Source organism: Simochromis diagramma, unplaced genomic scaffold (genome assembly GCF_900408965.1).
Source record: "Simochromis diagramma unplaced genomic scaffold, fSimDia1.1 OVJJ01000646.1, whole genome shotgun sequence".
Lineage (NCBI taxonomy): Eukaryota > Metazoa > Chordata > Actinopteri > Cichliformes > Cichlidae > Simochromis > Simochromis diagramma.
In genome coordinates this window covers 7,775,996-7,798,487 of record NW_024387279.1, presented here as the reverse complement: position 1 = coordinate 7,798,487, position 22,492 = coordinate 7,775,996, and the positions used below count along the sequence as shown (strand labels likewise).

General features: G+C 40.4%; 1 protein-coding gene and 1 long non-coding RNA gene across 2 annotated transcripts in view; both read right to left on the bottom strand.

The window, feature by feature from the left end:
- suclg2 (succinate-CoA ligase GDP-forming subunit beta) overlaps nucleotides 1-22,492 on the bottom strand; it is a 100,057-nt gene that overhangs the window by 16,785 nt on the left and 60,780 nt on the right. The window lies entirely within an intron of this gene.
- Nucleotides 9,423-20,537, bottom strand: LOC120715805. The gene is made up of 2 exons (XR_005691738.1): nucleotides 19,052-20,537; nucleotides 9,423-18,930 (listed from the first exon to the last, which is right to left on the bottom strand). It is a non-coding gene; the product is annotated as an uncharacterized LOC120715805 (long non-coding RNA).

Genomic DNA, 22,492 nt, shown 5'->3' with positions numbered 1-22,492 from the left:
TGCAGTGCGTTAACAATGTATCGCATTTAATGTGACAGTTTTGTTGGAGTGCTCCTCGCGTTACACAGCTGACACTGAGCAACAGCAAAATGGGGCACCGATTTACGATAACAGTGCGTTTCTTTATTTCTGGTGGCTCAAGCTGCACATATTGTATCACAGTTGTTTAGTGTCGCAAACACACACACCCTCCATTATATGGAGTCCCACTTGGGGGCAGCAGAGATTTAGACGCCTTTTGCAGCTTCACTAGAGAAGCCTCTATTCTCACCCCATCCACAGCCCATTTTTCAACTCTGTCTCTTTGGGGACGAACCATATTTCTTCCATTCATGCATCTCCTATTGACACCCATGTATATTAATGATATATGAGGCATGATTTATGTTGCTGGCCACAAAAGTAAATGCAGTTTATAGAAATATGGATGTGGCGAGGAATAAGTTGCACTTTGCTGAAAGTTCGTTTTATTTTTTTCCCTTCTTCTCCCGTTTCGTTTTATGACAATGTGTACATCCCAAAGGAGCACCTCGTACAAAGAGACAAATAAGCAGACATTTGATATAAATGCTCTTCAGCTGCTATATGTTCCAAGCAGAGATCGCAGATATACGTTAAATACAGAACCGTGTGGCAGGAGGGAACAAGGCAGCGACGGCAGTTCTAACTATTCATTTTTCTAAAGATATTCTGCCCTGGAATGAGTCACTCGGTTCCAAAATGTATAATATGGTGAGGTCAAGCGTACTGTTCCTTTGTGGTGGAATGAAAACGGCACATTAGGTATGAATTACTTTGCTTCTCCGCAGGTTAGTGAGCTGTGGGGTTAAAATGCAACAACAGGGGGAAACAAAAAGAATGGGAGCCAAATTTAGTGCCAAGCCCATTTGTTTGATGTCCTGTACAATTAAACGACAAACTCCCCTGCACCACGTATCCTTTCAGCATCTCAGAAATCCAGATTTCAAGGTTTGAAATAGCGCTGCGCCCCTCAATCCGCCTCAAACCTTCAACATCGCATTTCTGTACTTCTGCAACAGACGGTAAAACGCTACAGTCTCTTTCCTTAAAGGCATTCATTTCAGGTGAGCAAAGTTGGCAGCGGGGTGGATTTCTTTCATCAGAGCTCAGCATAAAGGCATCAGGTATAATGTGCCAGCTCACTCTTTTAGAGGATCTTTGTGTGTTCTTTCAGGCAGAGTTGCAGCATGAGCTGTTGCCTTCTACCTGGGTGCCGCTGAAATGATTCAAATTTTAGAAAATAGGATCATTGCTGCTGGCATTCAGATACTCTGCCAAGGTTTTTTTTGTGTCAAAGTCAAAAAAAGGGGGCCTTCACAGGAGAAACAGGCTTTTCTGCCTGCTATTATACACCCCACTAACTGCACTTAGGACAAGAAAGCTATAACTCAGACAATTCACCATGCTCATGTGGACCTTCATTGTAGTCTTGCTGTCTGAGCTTTTTATGAAACATATGTTGAATACATGTCTGGGAAAAACCCCCACTGTGTGTAATTATTATGGGCACAGATCTGGATCAGTATATACTGAAACAGTCATCTGTACTGACTGAAAAATGAGGACAACTTTAGAAAGCACCATTCCATGTTGGGGATGTCTTGGTGCTCATTTCCATACACTGTTAAGTAGCAAACAAACATGATGTACTTTTCTCCTCCAAATTTTAGCCCAGAAGGGAATAAAGGCATTGTATTCCTTCTCATTCTGCGAGGCTCCTTGTCATGAGTTGTGTGTGCGTTGCTGAATTATCACTCAAATACACATTTTTATGCCCATACCGCTGTTAAGCACCGCTAATCTCTCAGCAGGATAGAAGAGGGAAAGAATCTTGTTCCCTTTGTTACCAGCAAGCAAGATAGAGTATAAAAAAAGGCAGGGATGGAGATGGGTGTGTGTCTCTCTGTGGCCTATTAAGGGCTATTGTTCTGTCTTATCTACTGAAGACAGCCTGTACTGTCACCGCCTGCTCTGGCAGGTCTTGTTTATTTGTTTTCGATCCACTGGGGGCCCAGTTCTTGGTCCTGGGGCCACAGGTTAACATGTACGGCTTCCAAATCAAGGTAGGCCTGCTGGCTCTAGTAAAACATCTTGGAATGAAAGGAGGAGCAGTTGGCGAGAAACGATTATTCTGTTTCTGCCCGTGTTTGAAGTGGAAAGCATTAAATTGTCTTAGATGGGCACTGAGTTGTTTTGGATTTCTTGGTATATGTTTAGTTTCTACACTCAAATAGCTTAAACTTTGTAAAAGAACAACTCAAAGGGAGCTGAAAACTAGATCTAGTTTCGAAAAACTAAAAAGAGAAAAAAAAGCTTACCTAACTCAGTGAGGCAGAGTTAAAAAATACCAAATAAAATATTAAATTCTAATTTTGTTACAAAATGTGAATTCATTTTTTCACATATGGTCCATTTGTGCTCACTGGATTTCAGCTTCTCCAACATGATCTGCACATTTTCTTTTGCTTGTTTTTTCAATTTTAACAGAAAGACCAATTGGCATAGATGCAAAGTATTTGCCATTATGCAGTACGACACATTTACATTTGATTCGTTAATGAACAGCCTTCACTTGTCTGCACTGTACTCACAACCATTGCACTCAAAAGACCTTCACCATCAGCACAATCAACAAAGTCATCATCCATTTCAAAGAATGGAATAAGATGCTTTTCACCATGCCTATAAAAAAGAAAACTTGGTTCCTGGAGCCTGGAGGAGGTTTTCCTCACTGACCGTAAACCCAAGCAATCTCTTTATGCATCTGGATTACTTTGCTCTCCCCCAAATATGCTTGCAATTGTCATTGATTGAGTCATACTGTATCAGCAAGTTGAGTTGGGAAAAACTTTAAAAGTACTGCAGAAGAGCACTTTAAAAATGGAAAGAAAGACCGGCTACTTGGATGCAAAATATAAAGAAATGAGGAGTGACTTGAGCCTGTTCACAGTATTCTAGCATGCTTTCTTTTCCTTCTTTTTAGCCTTGTTTGAGATACTGAGATGGGTAAATTGCTTATAAATTCCATATTAGAGCCTAATCTCACAAATGGCAGCAGGGTCATTTACTTTATTTTGACGTTTAAAGAAAAACATCTGAAAGGTCCAGGTTCAGCAGCTGGGTTCTAAAATGCTGATAAAAAGGTCCAAAAACTAGGAATTCATTCATTCAATACATCCGAATAATGCTATGTATTTCCCTCTTGATGCTATCAGAGTGTTTCATTCATTCAGTGAGTGGTCCAGTGAACAACGCCAAGAGGAGTAATGAGCATCCAAACTCCTGACAGCACCTACTGAATTAAATTCAGCATTTTTAAAAATCAAGGAGCTCCATCATGTAACACTGTCATCTCTGGGAAACCCAACTCTTCTACAAGCTTTGCATTAAATGACCACTTCACAGAATCAAACACCCCACACGGCAATTTTATGGAACATTTGCCATTATGACCACTGATTCTGTCAAACGGAGTATCTATTTTACCATGCAAATCTATTCTTAGAGACGATACAGAACAGGAAAGAGAGAATGACATAAAGACAGACTGAGGAAAAAAGAAGGTCTTAAAGTCAGAGAGTGAGGTGAAGTGAAACAGATGGAAGAAGGGAGATGGAGAAGAAAAGAGACAGAAAGAACTGATGGGAAGTGGTGCAGGCCCTGACTTCTATTGAAGGCTAGGATTGGCCCTGGCAAGGAGGGATAAGAGGGAAATAATTATCCGGCCTGCTGAAGCATGACAGCCCCTTCTTGGGACTGCAGAGAGACAGACTGAGCATTATGTCAAAGATTGGCCATGTCACTGGCAGAGACACCTTTTGACAGACAGTGGCGTCTGAAGTTTCAGCTGATGGTAAAAACCTACCGCAACAGGCAGCTGGATACCTGTCTGATTGATGGGGTTACATCTGGAGGACATAAGGATGTAATCACTAAACTAAGTTTACTAACTACACATACTCCTTTATGTTCCTGTTTCTGTGCCAATTTAAAAGCTGTACAATGATTACATGCTTTCAGAGTGACTGTATTTAACCCAACTTTAACCATCTACTGAACAGCAGTTTAACAGATAGTCATAGTTTTTATTATTGGCATCAATTCTCTTTTCTGAAAACAAATCATCCTGAGAGCAACGCGACGGAGCACTATTTCAGAGCTTTAACTCGAGTATGCATCGAAATGTCTTGCACGGATTCATCCACATCTTTGAGTCTTCTCACATATGTCCTGGCCAAGAGTCTTTTATGAGCACTCAGCCACCTCCAACCTAGAGCCCCCTGGGATTCCTTTTTTTTCCTGCAGGCGAAAGAATAGAAACCAATCAAGGAAAAGATGGCTTTGCTTCCAGCCAAAATCAGTTTGTGTGAAGGTATTGGTAGGTACAGAAAGGGAGAGGGAAATGAGGAAAAAACCAAACTGAGGTCTGGCGTAACCTGTGTGACCACAGAATGGATCCTGAAAACGGCCTTTAACATATCTTGTTCCTCATTGCTCTTCTGATCCTATTCTCACAAACTTTTGCACTGCTCTGGAATCAGTCATTGCACTCTGTGGTTTTGTCAAAGTAATGCAATGAGTATGTACACAAAAATCTCTGGCTGAATAAAGAAAAAAAGAGGAGGAGGTGAATATACATTACAATTTCTGGGCCACTAATAGCTATGATTTGGATGTAATGACTGATTGGACCAAGTGGGATCAAATCTGTTCCAGTGTGGGCCAGTTGGTGTCGACAGTCGGGAGATAAAATCATACAGCATGTGGAGTTTAATGATTGTAATCATTTGCCTTCTGATCCAGCCACTGCCAGGCATTCCCATCAAGATTAGTTTAAACATGTTCGACAGGTGTGAGAGGCACAAATAATGCTAATTAACCAAAACTGTCTAATATGCCAAGCAAACACAAAAACTGTGCAATGTGTCGTGACTGAGAGGATTATTTTAGAGGGGCTCCACCGCCCTACAATTAAAGATTTTCTTTGATTTTTCCTCAGTAAAGTAGAAAAAACAAGCAAAGCATTTTTTCATGAAACTCATTTTGTGATTTGCTAACATTTTGTGACAAGTTTCTCTTCTTGTGGGACTTTTGGGGATCCCTAGTGACACGTCTTTACCACTTTTTCTACTCTGTCATTCAGGATGTGATTCTTTCTCTCTTTTCTCTCTCTGTTGTTAAATATAAGAATCAAACACATTTAACTGTAGACAGACCAATGTGAACACCACAGCAGATCTTACTATTAACCATCTCATTTCTTGGGGTTAAATGACTGGATCAACGTACAGTACTGCGCAAAGCTCTTGAGCGGCCCCTAATTTCTTTATATTCTCCTTCCAAGGAACCAGACGGTCTTACACTTTTTAAAAGTTCTCAAGGCTTTATGGAGGTCTCCAAATTCTTTCTTTGGATATTGTACCTGACCATTTTCAGAGGGATGTTTTTTGTTTTTCACCAATCTGTGAACCATTCAAGCATAAAAAACGAATCTAAATCAAGGGAACCGGTGTTTTGTCTACACACACCAGACGATTTAGCAAAGAACCAATCTGAAATTGTATCTTTGGACACTTTGTTACTAAAAGCCTGTTGCAAGAACATGTAATTTGTTCCCATTTTTTTTTTTTAGATGAATCTATGACAGATAGCAAAAAAAAACAGGCATAAAATAGTAATTTTGTACCAATAACATGCTAGCTATTAGACCTGAGAGATGCATCTGGCCATTCAGTTGATCCGTCTACTTTTCAATGAAGCCTCATCAGAAAAGGTCTGAGTTGAACGGTGACTGTAAAGAAGCCATTAAGAAAAGGCTGAGGTATGAGAGGTACAACAGTGAGTGTGAGGCAGTTAGCTGTAAACACTGGTTCATGGCTGCATTTCAGCCAGTGGTGTTGGTGATCCTGTCAAAATCGATGGATTTATGAAAACAGAAATACACCGTCAATTTTTCAGCAACCATGCAATACCATCTGGAAAGCTTCCACTTGTACAATTGCTGATATATTAACTTGCTTTTGCCTTACATAATGTATTTATATGTAAGCTTGCACGTGTTTTAATAAATGGCTGTACAATGAACAAGGAATACTGTAAAACTACAAGTGCAACTGTGTACAATCCAAGTACTTCTGGATTTACTACTTATGTCCTTTTTTGTCTAAGAGACAGTCAGTTAATAAGTAATAGTGACCAAAGGCCAAGTGTCCACCGAGCTCCAGGAAACATCACTTCAATAAGAAGAGATATTATTCCATAATTTATTTCAATATTTTTGCACTTTACACGACTGAATATGTAAATATAAATATGCTACACATGTAGCTGTTGTTCGTGTCATGTTGCAATTGTCTGTTTGTCTATTCTGTTTCTACTGAGACCAAAGAAAATTCAAGCCTAATTCCTTGCACATGTACACAAACTTGACCAATACATTCGGATTCTGAAGACAAAAAGCAAAAAAAAAAAAAAAAAAAAAAAAAAAAAAAGGCTAGATCAAGAGTTTCCTGGATGCAGTTAGGTGATGGCTATCACCTGTACCAACATTTAAGAAGCTTTAAAAAAAGATGTCACTGTGTAACTGAAGCTTTATTCTTATTCTTAGCTACTAAACCATCACAATGATTATGTGACCCTTTCACCTCCCCTCAGATTTATAAGCAGAATGAATATCTAGTATTCATGGAAATCAAATTTCAAATTTAAGAGAGACTCTCACAACTTATCAGACACAAAAAGTTATAAAAAACAAAACAAAACTGTATTTTCTATGAAATACATCCCAACAATACACTGTGAACTCATTCAGCTGTCATTTACATTATTATGATTCACACACACAAAAATAAGCTTTCATCTTGACACAGTTTGAGTTTAAGACCAAACATTTCAGTGCCTTAGGCACAGAATATGTTTGTGAAGTTGTATTTGGTAAAGTATTTAATCTTATCCACGCTGCTGTGTTACAGAGTCAACTCTAGCATTTTATTTGAGTACATGGGTATAATAGAGTGGGGAAAATTATGAATAACTGCTCCCACAACAACACCTATAACTTTGATAATGTACACATTTTATGAATAGTGTCACAGAGTTTATGTGTATTTGTCTTTAAATGCACTTCAAGTACATGAAAACCCAGAAGGTGCCTCTGAAGGTCAGCTTTACAAAATATACTTCCTCTTTGTCATGCAGATAGGAGCAGGGAGCTGATGTTGCTGGCTTAGAGGTGCGGACGGGGAAAAACTTTGTTGTTGAAAGCTATGAAGGACAGGTTAAGATACTCTGAAAGCACTGGATAGTTCTAATGAAGCAGGAGTTGAGCAGTAAGCATGTTACTCCACATTCTTTTACGCTGCCAGTTAATCCTTTTAAACAACCGAGAAGGATGAAAGTCTCACTTAAGAATCTCCGGTGCAAAAGCCACCACAGCAGACCTTGTAAAGAAGCACATTTTTTTGTAAAAAGCCAGGACAGCATTTTGAAGAACCTTAAAAATGTGAACGAACATTAAACATAAGCACAGTTTTAAAATGTTCACACGTTTAGACGTGACTTTATCTGGAACACGTTTTGGGCTAGAGGAGCTTGATTAGACTAGAAATGCATACTTAGTTTCTGAATGTGTTTCAACAAATTCATACGGTGGGCCAGTGTTACATTAAAGGGACGAGTACTCAAATCGTCACAGCGAACAGACAAATCTGATCCGAGTGGCACTAAGGTCATGCTAGGGTCGTCATGATACTAGAATTTCAAGCTCGATAATGACGACTCAATATTACTTTTGATTCCTCAGAGGCAAAACAATCATTTAAAAAATTGAAACAATACAAACAAAAGCATCAGTAACAACACTATTTTTAAGTTGACCGATGTTGAGATCTGGAGGTCTTGGCATTTTGAGACCTGAGGCTGGGTTTGTGGTTATTGGGTAACAGTTAGCACCTATTGAGTGGGTATCACAAATGTTAACCTGGCCAAGTTAACATTTATGATAACTATTCAATACTTCAATCTTGTTTAAACGAGAGCTTTACTGGTCTCTGAGAATAACTTAAAGTGTTATTTAGTGTTATGAATGTCAGAGGAGGGGCTGTGTGCCTGCAAGTCTGCAGGTGTTGTGTGAAGTTGTGGGTCAGCTGGAGGAGGCAAAAATGGTGTCTTTAGTACTGATACTGCTACAAACGAGTATCTCATCTGATAGTAATTTTTTGCATTGATTGGTGTCAGAGTATCGACTGATTCTGGGTCAGCTGTATAAGTATTTATTTCATTCCACAAAATTTCTCTTCTTCTTAGACCTTGACAACCTCACAGCAGCAGAGGCTGGAGCAGCACTGCATGTAGGCTGAGAGTAGAAATGATCCCATTGGCAGCAAAAGTCATTCACTACAGGCCCTAAAGCTTACTGCGGTGAGTGAAAGCAATCCAGAAGGCATTTTTAACAGCAATATTTGGGAGACCTTTTAGAGCCATCTATGAAAATATGTCACACTCAGGGGGAGAAAAAAACACATGAATTTGGAAACGATGGTAGACACGAGATTTAATAACAGTAAAATGAAGGGATTTGATAATTAGTTATGAAGGCCCTAAGACCATGTTCCACTTTCTATACAGTCACCATACAAATTGCAAACTCTTCCAGGCTATAGGTTTCGGGACCTTTGAACAACCTTTTCAATCCAATCCTAATGTTGACATAATCAGGATTAAAATCCTTTTATATATTTGTGCACACTGAAGGTTACACGGGGAGAGAGAAAGGAAAGAACAGTTACGAGGCAACAGAGATGCCATGCATGACGCAAGGCGAGGAGAGACCGACCTCTGTGGTGAGCGGGAGGTTTGTCAGATGTCAGTGAGGGATGTAGAACTCATCTCCCGCTGTTCACCTCAGGGTATCAGAGAGCCCCGAACTGACACATGCGCACGTACACACTGTAAACCTATCAGCAGGCGCACCAACATGCACACACAAACCATTTTGGTGTGAATTAGACTCAACAATTGGAGCCAGTGTAGGGCAGGCATATTATTCATCCCCGGAGGGTGTCGTGCTACTGCTGACAGGCAGACATAAATATTCCTCAACCCCTTGAACATGGGTTAATGGCTGTCCATCACGCAGCAACGACACATACAAAGCTACACGGGCCTGGTGCGCACACACAGTGTAACCATTTTCACTGGAATAGCAAGGTCATTTGGAGATTTAAAAAAAAAAACAACTAAACAACAACTTGGAAGACAAGAACGCAAATGATGAAAGCAGGAATATTATTCTTATTCTTTGCCAGACACACAGATTGGTATACATCACTGACCTTTACTCGTGAAATATGTATAGAAATTTGCATAAGTGCATAGACATATGGTAGATGGATACTTTTTTGCAAAGTCAGGCTGAAGCTTTAAAAAGTTGAGTATACTGGTGTGTGTCTGTTGTGCTCTACTCTGCTCAGAGCAAGAATTATTTTATTAAACTGAAGAAATGCATAATAGTTTGGGGAATGGCATACATAATCACCTAAGAGACTGGGTACAACAAACCAGCAGTTGAATATAAAAGAGCCAACATTTCCCGCTTTGTTCCTAATGCTGCACGGCCAATCAGAATTAATTTATTCTAATGTATGCACACAGAAGGTCAATTATCCAAATGATTCCAGTTCAGATAGCACCTGATCTTGGGAGCCAATGAGCCATCGAGAGGGCAGATGGGTGTGCTTTGCAAGGCAAATCATCGCCCAAACTCTCATCTTTAGTCACCTCCCCACCATTTACGTGTCCGACAGAGCAGGCCTGACTGCTCGCTTTCAGTGAAGTGCATTCCACTATAAACAACTTAACAAAAAAGTAACAGAGCAGATGACTTCTAAGTAAACATTGGTGTAAACAAATAGTTAACACTAATGCTCAAAAATGCTCAACAGGTAATCCTGGTGCGGAAGTTAGCCCGTCAACTCGGAGGACAGGCAGTTAAACAGAACAAAGGCCTTTATTTAGCGTTAACAGAACAAGACCATACAAGCCACATCTCCACGGCTCTACACTGTTCGTACATACATGTGCCGTGGCCAGGCAGTCGCCGGCGCCAGCCCGTTACAATGGTGCGGTCTCTCTAAACAGATGAACGGAGAGCAGCATGCTCAGCTGTGATGGCTGCCGCTGCACTCACACTAGGAGATTCTCCAACTACTACAATAATAGGACAACATCCCCTAGTGGTGCTATACCATTACGAGGGTTGTTACAAGATGCAAGGTTACAAATCTGCATAGATTTTGTTTCTTTTGCTCAATCAATAGATTTTACATATTGAGGATATATTGTGGTGGACTTGAGGAACATCTATGGAGTGTAAAACTATTTTGGAGGGGCTCTCATATTTTGGTTATAAGTTACTTCTGTTATTAGTGACTCCTGTAGTTAACTGCTCTGCTGTGTAGCTGGGTGGCGCTTACACACACACACACACACACACACACACACACACACACACACACACACACACACACACACAGCACAGGAGAGAAGAGTGATTGTAAATGAGACCAAACACAGAATAATCTTCAGGTTAAAAGACTGTAAGCTTGATTTTGCTGTAATAATTTCCAAGACTCTGCATAGTTAGAAAAAAAAGAAACAAATTCTTTTTTAAAGTGGAATAACTGCTCTTAAACAAGCTGACAGGGAAGGGAAAAAGATTTTTACAGAACTTCTCTAGTGTTCATTCAGGACTTCACATTCCTCCCCCTCACAATTAAGTGGCACCGCAACTACAATTTTCACCTTAACGCATCTTACAAGTACTACACCAACGCAGCGCAAGTTTTCTAAGAATACATAAGCACAAACCGTACATAAGCTGTGAGAGAATGGAAGGGCAGCCAATTAAGCAAGGGGCAGGTGAATATGGTGTAGAGTGAGAATTTACTATATGAAATCAGCTACGTGCACCAAAAGGATGGCATATTAGATCCCTAGAACATACTTAGAGAGAACAGTATAGTAGTTGCACTGACGTCAAAGTTCATATGTCCTATTATAAATGCCAAAATCGAGAGAAAAGCTTAATGAAAAGCAAGCCTCTGCATACAGTACAGAACTCCTTCCAACAAACCCACTTATTCATTCATCATTCTTGTCAATGACCAAATCACAGCAGCTAATGAATGGAGATGACGATTTCTCTACGGCACTCAGCCCCAGCTAAATGAGTAATTCAGAAATTGATAGAATAGACCCAATTTGCTCTCTATTCCAGCTTTCTCTCCTTCCCAACCCCTGTGGATGCAACAAGGTCTGGGAAAGTGGGTGCTAAATTGCCAGGAACATCCAAACCTGGTCGAAACAGATGGGCACAATCAGGGTTTAATTTACAGGACGCCAGACACAGATACACACACTGATTGGGCATGTTAGCAACCCCAGCTCATGCCTTTTATTCTCCTGCACTGAGAGCTCTTACATAAAAATTTCCCATGTCCTGAAGTCTCATCAAATAGAGATGTGGCCTGTTCACATATGCAAATGCAAAGGATTTCTCGTGTGTCTTAGAGGAAGGGAGGGGGGAGGGGGTGGGGGCAACCAATGGCTTTATGGCTGACATTTTGCCATGCATACTTTGATGGAGTTCAGGAGAACGGTGCAGCATATCAATTAGCCATTAATGGTTTGCTCAGGTATTAAAGGGATCAGAGAAACCAATAAAAGCCTGGGGAGAGAAGGAAGATGCAGAGTAGATTTCAGATCGATGAAAGTCTTGTCTGGGGGCCTTGTGAATAACAGGAAGGCCATATAACGCGACCTTTGAACTTCAAGTGCAAGCTAATGTGTCACAGGTTTGGGAGCAAACAAGAAATTGATTACAATGATCTATTTTATTTTCACAGTCATCAACTTTATATATTCATATTTATACACGCAGTATTGTTATGCCTGTGTATGTTTACATGCCTTATTAGAGCAGGTAGTTGTACTGCCCTCTACTGGAAGAGAATACAATTGTTCTGCCCGTTACTCGCCCCGATCGCTTAGAGTACTAATCAGGTGGAACCAGATAATCTTCCACAGCACACCTGATCATTTCTCACACCTGTGTGCCATGGCACAGTGGCTGGGAAACACTAAACTAGAGCAATGATGCTGGAGAAGACTAGCTGTGACCTGTGCTGTTAGACCAGCAGAAGGAGAATGATCTGAAGAATGAAGCTAGGTCTGACTACTATTCAGTTTCAATGTTCACCTTATAAAGTGCTTGCAGCTGAAATGATGAGGGACAAAATCTGTGCTGCTTGTTATGTGAAAAATCTGAAAGTTATTTGAAACAAATATGTGGCTGAATGAGACAAACACAGTGAAAATGTTCTGAAGTCTCAGTGTTCCCCTGTGTGTTGACACAGACTGTGTGCACACAAAAGACTCACTACCAGTTATCCATTTATTTATTTATTTATTTATTGTTTGTTTTTGGCACTTCATTAGATCAAAAATAGTGTTGCCATTTTTGTTATTTGTGTGCTTTAATTTTTTATGAAAAAACTAAAAACAAAAAACAGTGTGGACACCCAAGTTTGTGAATGCAATAAGTCAAGAACGAGGAAGCGCAGAATTTTCAAATCAATGACATGGCTGCATCTACTGAAAATCTCTGTAAGGTTTAAATCTCATAATTAATTATACTTGTGGCAAACAAACAAACAAACAAACAAGACAAAACAAAAAAACAGTTGAAAGTTGATCTCAATACTCTTTCTGCAAAGTGCTCCACTTGTAGGTTGCTTTGCTTTAATCCTTCTGTCCAGTTCATCCTGCATAAACTTGTCTGTTTAAATATGGAAACTGTGCCGCTCGTCTATCATTTCAAGACCAACATCTAGTTCTTTCATTTGAATGTTTTGGGCTATCTTGCTGACCTGATATTCTGTCTTTCCTCCTGCAGTGTTGGCCTAATAATGAAACAGAGGTTGTTGTACTATTTGATATTGGGGTTGGTTGTGTTTTAACTTAACTTTAATATGCCAACTTATCCTGAGTGTATCCTGTCCCCTCACTCAAAGCTGGGAAAGACTCCACAAGCTTGTTTAAAAGCAGTGTAAGAATGACATGTTTAATGTTGTGACCTCTTACCTGGAGGCGCTAATGCTAGTTGATGTGCAATAATCACAAAACAGGGCTGTCACAGACTCAACATGTAGCTGAATCAAGGAAAGCCTTAATATTATACTGCTGATAAATAAACCATCAACAGGCATTGAAACTGGGAGTTTGAATAGCAATATCAAACTTTCAAGATAATCTATTACAATCTAATAACTAGATTACAATATCTGTTGTTATGTATCTTTTAGGCTTAAATGAAAAAAACATGCAAGGACTGAAAGTTCCAGAGCACCTGCTTAAATTGTTCTTGTGATGAGAGTGCTTTGTTCAATACACTTTCCACTGACTCAGTGTAGTTCACTGTAATTACTCCATCTCACACTGGTGTGTTTATTTAAATATAAGCCTTATTCATTATAGCTTATAATACTCGGTAAGGATTAATTGTTGGTGTTATGAACAAATGCCAGAGGCAAAAGTAAACCTGTACCTTTAAGGAAACACAGTTAAGGTGTGATCAGATTTTAGTTACCATCCACTACTCTTAAGCATGTTCACTGGTGTGTCACAGCTTAGTAATGATGGGTTACTCATGTCCTACCATTCACTATGGGCTACTGCAAATACGCTGTGTCCACTTTGACTAGCATTGCAGATCTAGTCACTCCTATAGCAAACACACTAGTAATGGTAAATGGCCTGTATTTGTATAGCGCTTTACTAGTCCCTAAGGACCCCAAAGCGCTTCACACAACCAGTCATCCACCCATGAATGAAATAGTCAAAGTGAGGGTTTTTTTTCTTGGTCCCACATCTCATTCATTCTGCCACCCACTGTAATAAAACTCCATTTAATTCATTTTTTGCCATGCCATAAATCCTACCAGCGGCACCTTTAAAGTCACCAGCGCATTCCCCACTCCTGCCGTCAGCCAACCAGTGAGTGAGGCGCCACGCTCGCCTCCTGTCCCCACTGCTGCAGATAAAGTCTTTCACTTTCTTAAGAATAAACAGGAACACTCCCATCTTACCACTCTATCAACCCACTGTCCCATATACCAGTCAACCACAGATGGTTCCCACTAGCCTGTATGTGTGTGTGTGTATGTGTGGCACAAAGTGAATGGAAGTCTTCTTCGGGAAGATGAGCTCCAGTGATTACAGGCTGCGACAGTTTTCTAATTATTCTGTCAAACATCAATCCTGCGGGCTGATGCAGGCCGTCCTGTGGCCTGATGGACAATGTAATCACTGCTAGAACTCCTCTCCCAGCCCCACTCCTCCACCCATTTTACCACCCTCTACACACTACATACGCATTCCCTCCTTTTCTTCTCATCCTTTGCGCTTTCTCACTTTCCATTTGGTTGCTCTTTTCACGCCGACTCGCTTTTACTCATTTTCTCCCAGTACTCCTCACTATGCTTGCTACAATAAATAAACAAAGAATGAGTGTCATACGGCTGTTAAAATGACAATCTGTTGTAGGTAAGGAAACAAGCACACAACAAAAGCCTAATGAAAAAAAAAATATCAGTGGATCAATAGCGAGTGCATCCCTTTGGGATTCAGATAATTATATTTTTCAATGGCATTTGATTCAATTAATTTAAAACCAGGTATGTTAGTGCTTTGTACCCTCTCGTTTAATGCTAACCAAAAATACACAGTGCAAGGTCCATGAGTAGTATTTGGACAATGACGCAATTTTTGTAGTTTTCTCTCTGCACACCAGCACAGTGGATTTCAAACAGTCAAGATGTGACTGAAATATAGACTGATTCAAGGGGTTTAACTAACACACTGCATTAACAGTTTATGAATACAATCAGTGTGGTGTGCCATTTTCAGAGGCTCAACAGTATTTGGACAGACTAACGTTTTAAATATGAGGTATGCTTGTAACAACAAATCATTTGCAGTCATTTTATTTTAATTACTGTACAGTACTCTGTTCAGGTAACTACTGTTCATGGTGTAAATGTAAAAAACTGTATGTTTCTGTTCTACTCCCTGCTGTATGAGCATGCAGTGGCCTGGGTCTCAGTCCGTTGCAACCCTTGCTCCTTGCATCCACTATGACAGCAATGGCAAACATGCTCAGCTTGAGGTACTTTAAAACCCAGTGAGTGAATCAGCAAAGTCACGGAGGAAATTCTATAAAAATGTAGAATCAGCACTTAAAAATGTGTGAATGTGACATCGTATAAGAAATGAAACCCTAGCTGCCAGCAGACTTCACCAGGTGGTAATGGTAAAGCTGAGCCCCGAACACAAACTACAGAAATGAAACTGAAATAATTCATTTTTATTTCAAACAATCTCAAAGAAATAAAAACATTTTTTCCCGTGCCTTCACAGTACTTTTCCATTTTCCCTGCGAAAATCTCTTGTCCATCTGTATCTTCCTCTGGCAGTAGCAGATAGTGACTGAGATAATAATGGAGGAGAGCCGTGTTCAACACTGCCTCTGCTGCTTGGTGAACAAGGCAGACTGCCACAGCAGCAGACAGTCATGTCAGCTTGGACAGAGTACCAGGAATTGAACTGGATCATGCAATCTGATAGCAAATTCTTCCAACCAGCTGTCACTTATGGGGAACGCAGGGACAATAAAATCTGGATAAGGGAAATGTGCCGCAGTGCGTACTAGCAAAATAGCGATTAAGGGTTTAATATATGAGATTTTAAACATTAATAAAACCGCACACAACAATTTGCTGTGTAAACATGTAGAAGTGTAATGTTGTCCTCTGAAGAAAATGAAATCTGTCAGAGTTTATCTTATCGGAGTTTTGATAGGCGGGCCGGCCACAAGAATGGAGCGAAATGAAACTGTGAGTGACTTCACATACAGCACTGTGAAATCCAGATAGCAGAGTACCAGTCTGTTTTTAAACAACAACAACAACAATAATAATGAAGTATTTTAGTTATCGAAGAGGGAGTAATATAGTCAAAAGCAAAACAAAAAAAACAGCATCACCTGCTGAGCAAATACTAATAGCATCAGTATTGGCCTGACAATCATTATCATCATTTGGTGGTTACCCAGTTATTGATCTAATTCACATGCACTTGTTTAATTTCATTGGTGAGGGTGATGTGCGCTTTTGTTTAGGCCTGATGCTCTCGCTCTTATGCACCAACCAGCACTTCTAAACAGGGATGGAAATCCAGAACACAGTTTAAATTATCCTTTAAAATAATATTCCTAGAAACTTTGTGTTATTTGACAGCTGCACAAAGCAAAACAATGACATTAAAGTCCCATTTGAGTCAAACTCAGCAAACGTGTGATAAAGAATCAGACCTATAGCAGAACTGTTTAGGTATTGGTATCAAAAACTATTATCCATGTCAATCCTTTAATGTAACTTTACCTTAAAATTAATACAGGAAGTATAGAAAAAGACCATTTTTCTTCTCATGTGTGCAGATCCAGTACGCCTAATGCTAGTGTGTGCTAGTGTGTGCGCCTCTACGGGTTTTCAGTCTTCACACAGATATAAGGCCATCTATCCTGACCCGGAGCATGGAGACAAAACACGAGAGGCGATTTCTCTGGAGATATGACGAGCCAAGCGTTTTATGGGAGCCTCATCGTCTTTCCATTACGCTTGATAATAAAGAAGTGTGTGGATCAGACAAGAGGCTCGTATCAAATCAGGCCTGGAAAAGCCAATTACTGTGACAATAATCTCTCGCTGTACTGCTGCCGGCATGTCTCGCCATACAAAGCAGCAACTACCTGAAACATGACGAGCAGGGGCGCTGAGAAGAGACAGGACATCTAAACAGATAGTCTATTCAGGAACGGTTTATGAAGCGACAGCATCTGTGGGAAGACGCCGCATTTTAAGAGCAAATGCTTTGGGATTTTCAGAATTTGGGTGGCTTTCTTTTTGAAACAGCAAGCATTAGCACAATCCTACTTTTATTTACTTCAAAGAAGGACAAAGAAGCTAAAACAGTTGTCCTTTAATGTTGCTCATTCTGAGGACATTATAGAGGTGCATGGCACAAAGGAGCTAGAGGAAAGGAGATGATGTTTTAACCCGTGACCCTATCAAAGCTCACGAGGCATCAACAGCAGAGAGGGCAGTGGGAGGGGAGGTATTTAGAGCAAAGTCTGACTAAAATCAGAAGGTTAATGTGAGTTATTCAGAGCCTAGGGCCTTGTTAGAATAAACGCAATCCCCAAGAATGAAATCTACAGGCAAACACACCACATGCATACACAAAAAGTGGTGCAGATTAAATATGTTAAGATAAATATCACAACAGCAAAAGAAATAACCTAACATATTCTTAAACTAAGCGTTGACATTTCATGCAGTTTCAGTATTTTTAGTCTGCTGTGTATGGAGGTGCTGCCTCAGCCCCAGCCGCAGTGAAAATCCAGCACAGAAAGAAGCAGCGTGACCAGAAAAGACAGTTAAGTTCACATATTTCTGGAAGCTGGGACAATTTTTCGCAGTGTACCAAAACATATTCAAGTTTCAATTTCATGATGAATAAATGCTTAAAGTGCAGAATCTCAGCTCTCATTCATGCAACTGAACAAAAATATTGTGTGATAATATTGTGTTCAGCTGCAGAAGCCTATAACACAGCAGCCTGCAGGAGCTGGAAAATGTAAACTGAATGAAATTTCAGAGTTTGTTCAAGCAAATACATGCTGCTATTAAAATGTTAGCCCTTTTTAAAGTACATGCATCTCCTTGAGTGATGAGTGATGCATCTTACAGTGACTCATACTGCAGTTAATGAGGTGCACTTTGGTCACCTCTAGCCAAAAAGAGCTAGCTAGCTGCCATGTTTACTCGTCAAACTTTCGCCAGCTTTCACTGAAATTAACCTGCGCACCACCGACCTCCACCTTGATAGCATGAGAGCAGGAGAGGGTACAGTGTTTGTGGTGTCAATACATGGCTCACCGAGCACGATTGATCTCATCGACTGAGTGTTCGAGTGGCCACATATAATCCACCCCCTCCCGCGCCTGTGTGCACACATACGCGCCAGAGGAGCATGAAATGAGGGAGTCACATTTCTGCAGCAATGTCTCTCAGAGCTGCACAGGGAAAAGTCTGTGATGGTCATACTCTCTCAAGTCTTGGAACATGGACAGATGGAAGGATGGGAACTGGAGGCAAAGGGTGGAGTGATGACAGCAGATGGTTTGGATGGAAGAAATCTTCATTTACTCAACACTCAGAAGAGGAGAACACTGGCTAGCAACAGCATGCCACATTTAATTTGAGCCATTATCGTGGGTGACTATGTTGAAACCCTGTGTGGTGTGTAAACACAACAAAACTGCTGCATTCACGCTGTGATATTCAGGGCGAAAAAGCATCGGGGTTTAAACTGGCACGACAACAGGTTTAAGTTTGAAGCCTTTTAATTATTCTCTCAGTTTTTTGTAGCCAATAGTGAGATGTAAAATACATGCAGATAGATGCAATGACCAATACGATACAGAGTTCTAACAAGGATCTGCCCAACGTGATAATCACTGTCGAAATGATTAAACTTTACAAAACTAAAAATGTATTTCCACTTCCTTTATCATCAGGTGAAAAGGAGCAGACGTAAAGCCGCTTTCAAAGAAGCAAATGAAAATAAATGAAGAGCGTCTTTGGTATGCCCTTCCTCTGAGTGCTTGACTTCACAAGGTTGCTCAATCACATGCAGCTCACCTCCCTGTGGCATCCAAAGGCCCTATCTGATCGCTGACTGGCTCCCCCTGGCCCCGTGGTGTGAACCAGGTGCTGTGATGACAAAATGCTCCTGGCAGCAATAAGAGAACAGAGAGAGCAGAGCTCAATTAGCTCAAGCTCCAATCCCAGATCCTCTATTGATTTCCCTCGGATGAGGAATGGCAGACAGGAGAAAGCTCAATCAGACATACCCATGGGACCTGTCTCCCTCTTTGTCTTTTCGTCTCTGTGTGCATGTGTGCACGAGTGTGTGTGTCTCAATAGGGGACAAATTGGTGCCAAGTCAAGGTGCTGGGATGAGGTGAATACATTAGCGATCCACGGTCTTCTTGCATACATGATGGTTAGGTTAATAGTGTTGTCTGCTGATGGTGCTGTGGAAAATGACATGAGTCTTTAAAAGCACGCTGTGCCGTTCCAACCCAGATCAAGTGGAGAAGACGACAGCTCCCTGAAGGGCAAATCAATCTGACAACTCATGAGTTCCACTGTACATGTCTGGACAGTTCGAGCCCACAAATTAAGCACAGAAATAAGAGAGAGAGTATACAATAGTTAGTCTAAAAGTACTGTTTGTTCTTCACTTACGGCTTAAACATCCCTTTTCTGTGGTGGAAAGCATATATTTTTGTGCTTATTCATCATGCCTGTACATTTGACTTTTTCATTCTCAGTTCACATCTCATTGACCTGTCTCAACATTCACCCACTCAATACTGCTTTCAAGAGAGCACGCTTGTGCGTGTCACAGATCTATTTCACTCTCGTTCAATCTGCATTAAAGCCACTCACGGAGCAGCTGTAAATTATCCTTGCTAGGAGCGAGGTGCTTCACATTTCACAGTTAAGGCTAAAAATGACACAGAATTACATGCAGGAAAAAGTTCGTTTCACCCCTCCCTCTCTCTTCAACACCAAGGTGTGCAAAATTTCTCTCTTTCTTTCCAGCTTTTTATCGCTTTTTCTCTCTCTGCCCTCATCCGTGCTCTCAGTCCTCCTTCAGCCAATTGGTAAATGACACTTAAAAGTTAAGACTCTTTCCACTTCAGACAGCAACAGAAAGTGACCAAAGCTGGGCAGCATTTGACCCACATCAAACCCAGGTGGAGAGGAGGGTCAAACCACACAGACAGACCCGGGGTGTTTGTTTAACCTGCATCAACGTGCCGACACAGGATATGCATTTGTAACTCAGGCTCAAGTCCAAATAGGTCAAGTACTTCTGGCATGGTGTGCTTATACGATCTACTACAACATACTCGTTTTCTGAGACTTCTGTGATTCTGGTTAAGATAAGAAACTAGTACAGAGTTGTCATGATACTACATTTTTAAACTTGATACTGACCAGAAAATTATTGATAGTTGATACTCTTTCTGATACCATGAGGTGAAAAAAGCAAAGGGAAAAGGCACTTTTTAAAAATAAAGATTAGAACAATACAAACAATAATGTAAATGACAGTGACAGAGTAACTGAACTCTAAGATATCCACATATGAAGTGTTTGTGCAAAAAAAAAAAAAAAAACCCTGACAAAAGGCAAAATTTTGTATGCTTCTGGTGACTGGGCACCATATTTTTTGTACTGATCAAGAGTGTCGGGTTACTCAAAAAAGTAATGTATCACACTTGACTCATTAGCTTTCATAAAAGTGACACAGGATATTACTTAATTACTCACCAGAGAAAGTAATTTGTTACATTGTTTCCATGTTACTCTGACAAATGACCTGAGACGCACTCTGTAATAAAAAAGTACAAGTTAACATAAATTTTTGGCTACAGTCCCACACACCAACATAAATCCCAATCCTAATGAGGACACACATACGAGCTTTCTTTTAGTTTTTACGTAAGTAAGCAAAACTAAAAACACCAAGTAAAGATTAGAACTAGCTGAGAGAAACTTTAAAGGCACAGTGATCCTACTGTAGAAACATGTACAGGTGGAAATTTAGGGTTGATATTCAGGGTCAGGCTGCTGGGCCCTTTAACGTCAGTCTGAGTTTTTGGCTAGCTTTGTGTTAGGATGCTGGCTGTGCAGTAGTTTCCGTTTCTGGATGCAGTTCGCATTTCATCATCATACTCTTGTTCTTTCATGCAACACATATAAAAGTAAAGCACATATTGTAGTTGCTAGTAGACTTTTCTCAACTTCGTTCTGGGAATTTAGGAAAAGCATTAAACTTTATACACATAAATACTTGCGTTATCCTGTTAACTGCCTCTATTAGACTTAAAGACAGGCAGAACTTATGCTGTTTGTTTCCTAGCTTCCTCACTAATGTTATAGTTTAATAGTTAGCCACTGCCAACAACTGCTACCTAAATAATAACTTAGCATGTGGCTAATATGGCTAGTAATAATAGTTAAATGGCTAATATTAACGTGTTTCCGGGCGTATTAACATTTTACTGTTAATCTCAGTGTTACGGGATCTTTACTGGCCTCTCAAAATTCCTCATCTGTTCCGAGCCTGAACTGCTTCAAAACCCTAATAGAGAAAATTAAGAAAATATAGTTAGGCTGGTTATAAGCATAAATCTACTGCTTTCATCCAACATACTGCAAAGAGATATAAGACACCATCTGCAATTCTCTCATGTTACAACTGCAGCACAGATAGAGTTTACAAATGTAAAGCTAACAGCCAAAGCTAAACATGCACAAGCTGAAAACAGAAACAGAGCTCTGCCAACACTGGTATTGATTCACACACACACACACACACACAAAATGTATATATCTCTATAAACCGAAACAACCATGAATCCATATGCCATCTCGCGTCTCTACCAATCAACACTTCAACACACCAGCTGCTGTGTGTGACATGTATTCACTTGGTTTCATGGGTGCACTCATTAAAACTATTGGGAAAAATGTGATTAAAAAACAGAAGAACATCTGCTTCTTCCTGACTTCTCTTGTTAGAAGTCATGTTAAAAATTGTGAAACACCAAAAGTTAATTCGGAAGCTGAACTTAAAATACTGCCGTGAGGTAAGGTCTCATCAAGTATGTTCACCCATGCTGCCTCAGCCTGTACATGTGTATTTTATAAAGCTGCACAAAGGGGTTTTGAACTTTTGCCCTCAATCTTGGGAGCTCAGAATGGAAAGCACTGAAATTTATACGCACATGCATTCAAAAACTATATGTTCAAATAGAAAAGAAAAGGTGAATACATTTCACAGACTATCGCCAGGGTCAGTGTACTCTAAGGTTAGCCTATAATAGAAGCTTCTTACATTGCTGCACTGATTTTAAATGAGCTGGAGACAAAAAGGTCCTCAAAGACGCACACAGAACCTAACCCTATATCCATCACTACGGGACTTAAATGCACTATAAGCAAATCTGCAGGAAAACACAATATGAGATGGAGGCTTTCTCAAATGACCTACGCAACCAGTAACTGGAAAACAGAGAGCCACAGCTCCCTCGGAGCGCACAAACTGTCTGCCTGTCTCGAGCAGTGCTCACTCTTCCTGCAGCTTGGCCTCAATATAGCTGCCCCAGTGCGTTGACTGGACTAAGCATGCGTCCCTTTATGTCTGGCCCCCTATTTAGTACTTGTGTAATACTCTGCACACTGGGAATGAACCCCATTACTGAGGTAGCTTGTTT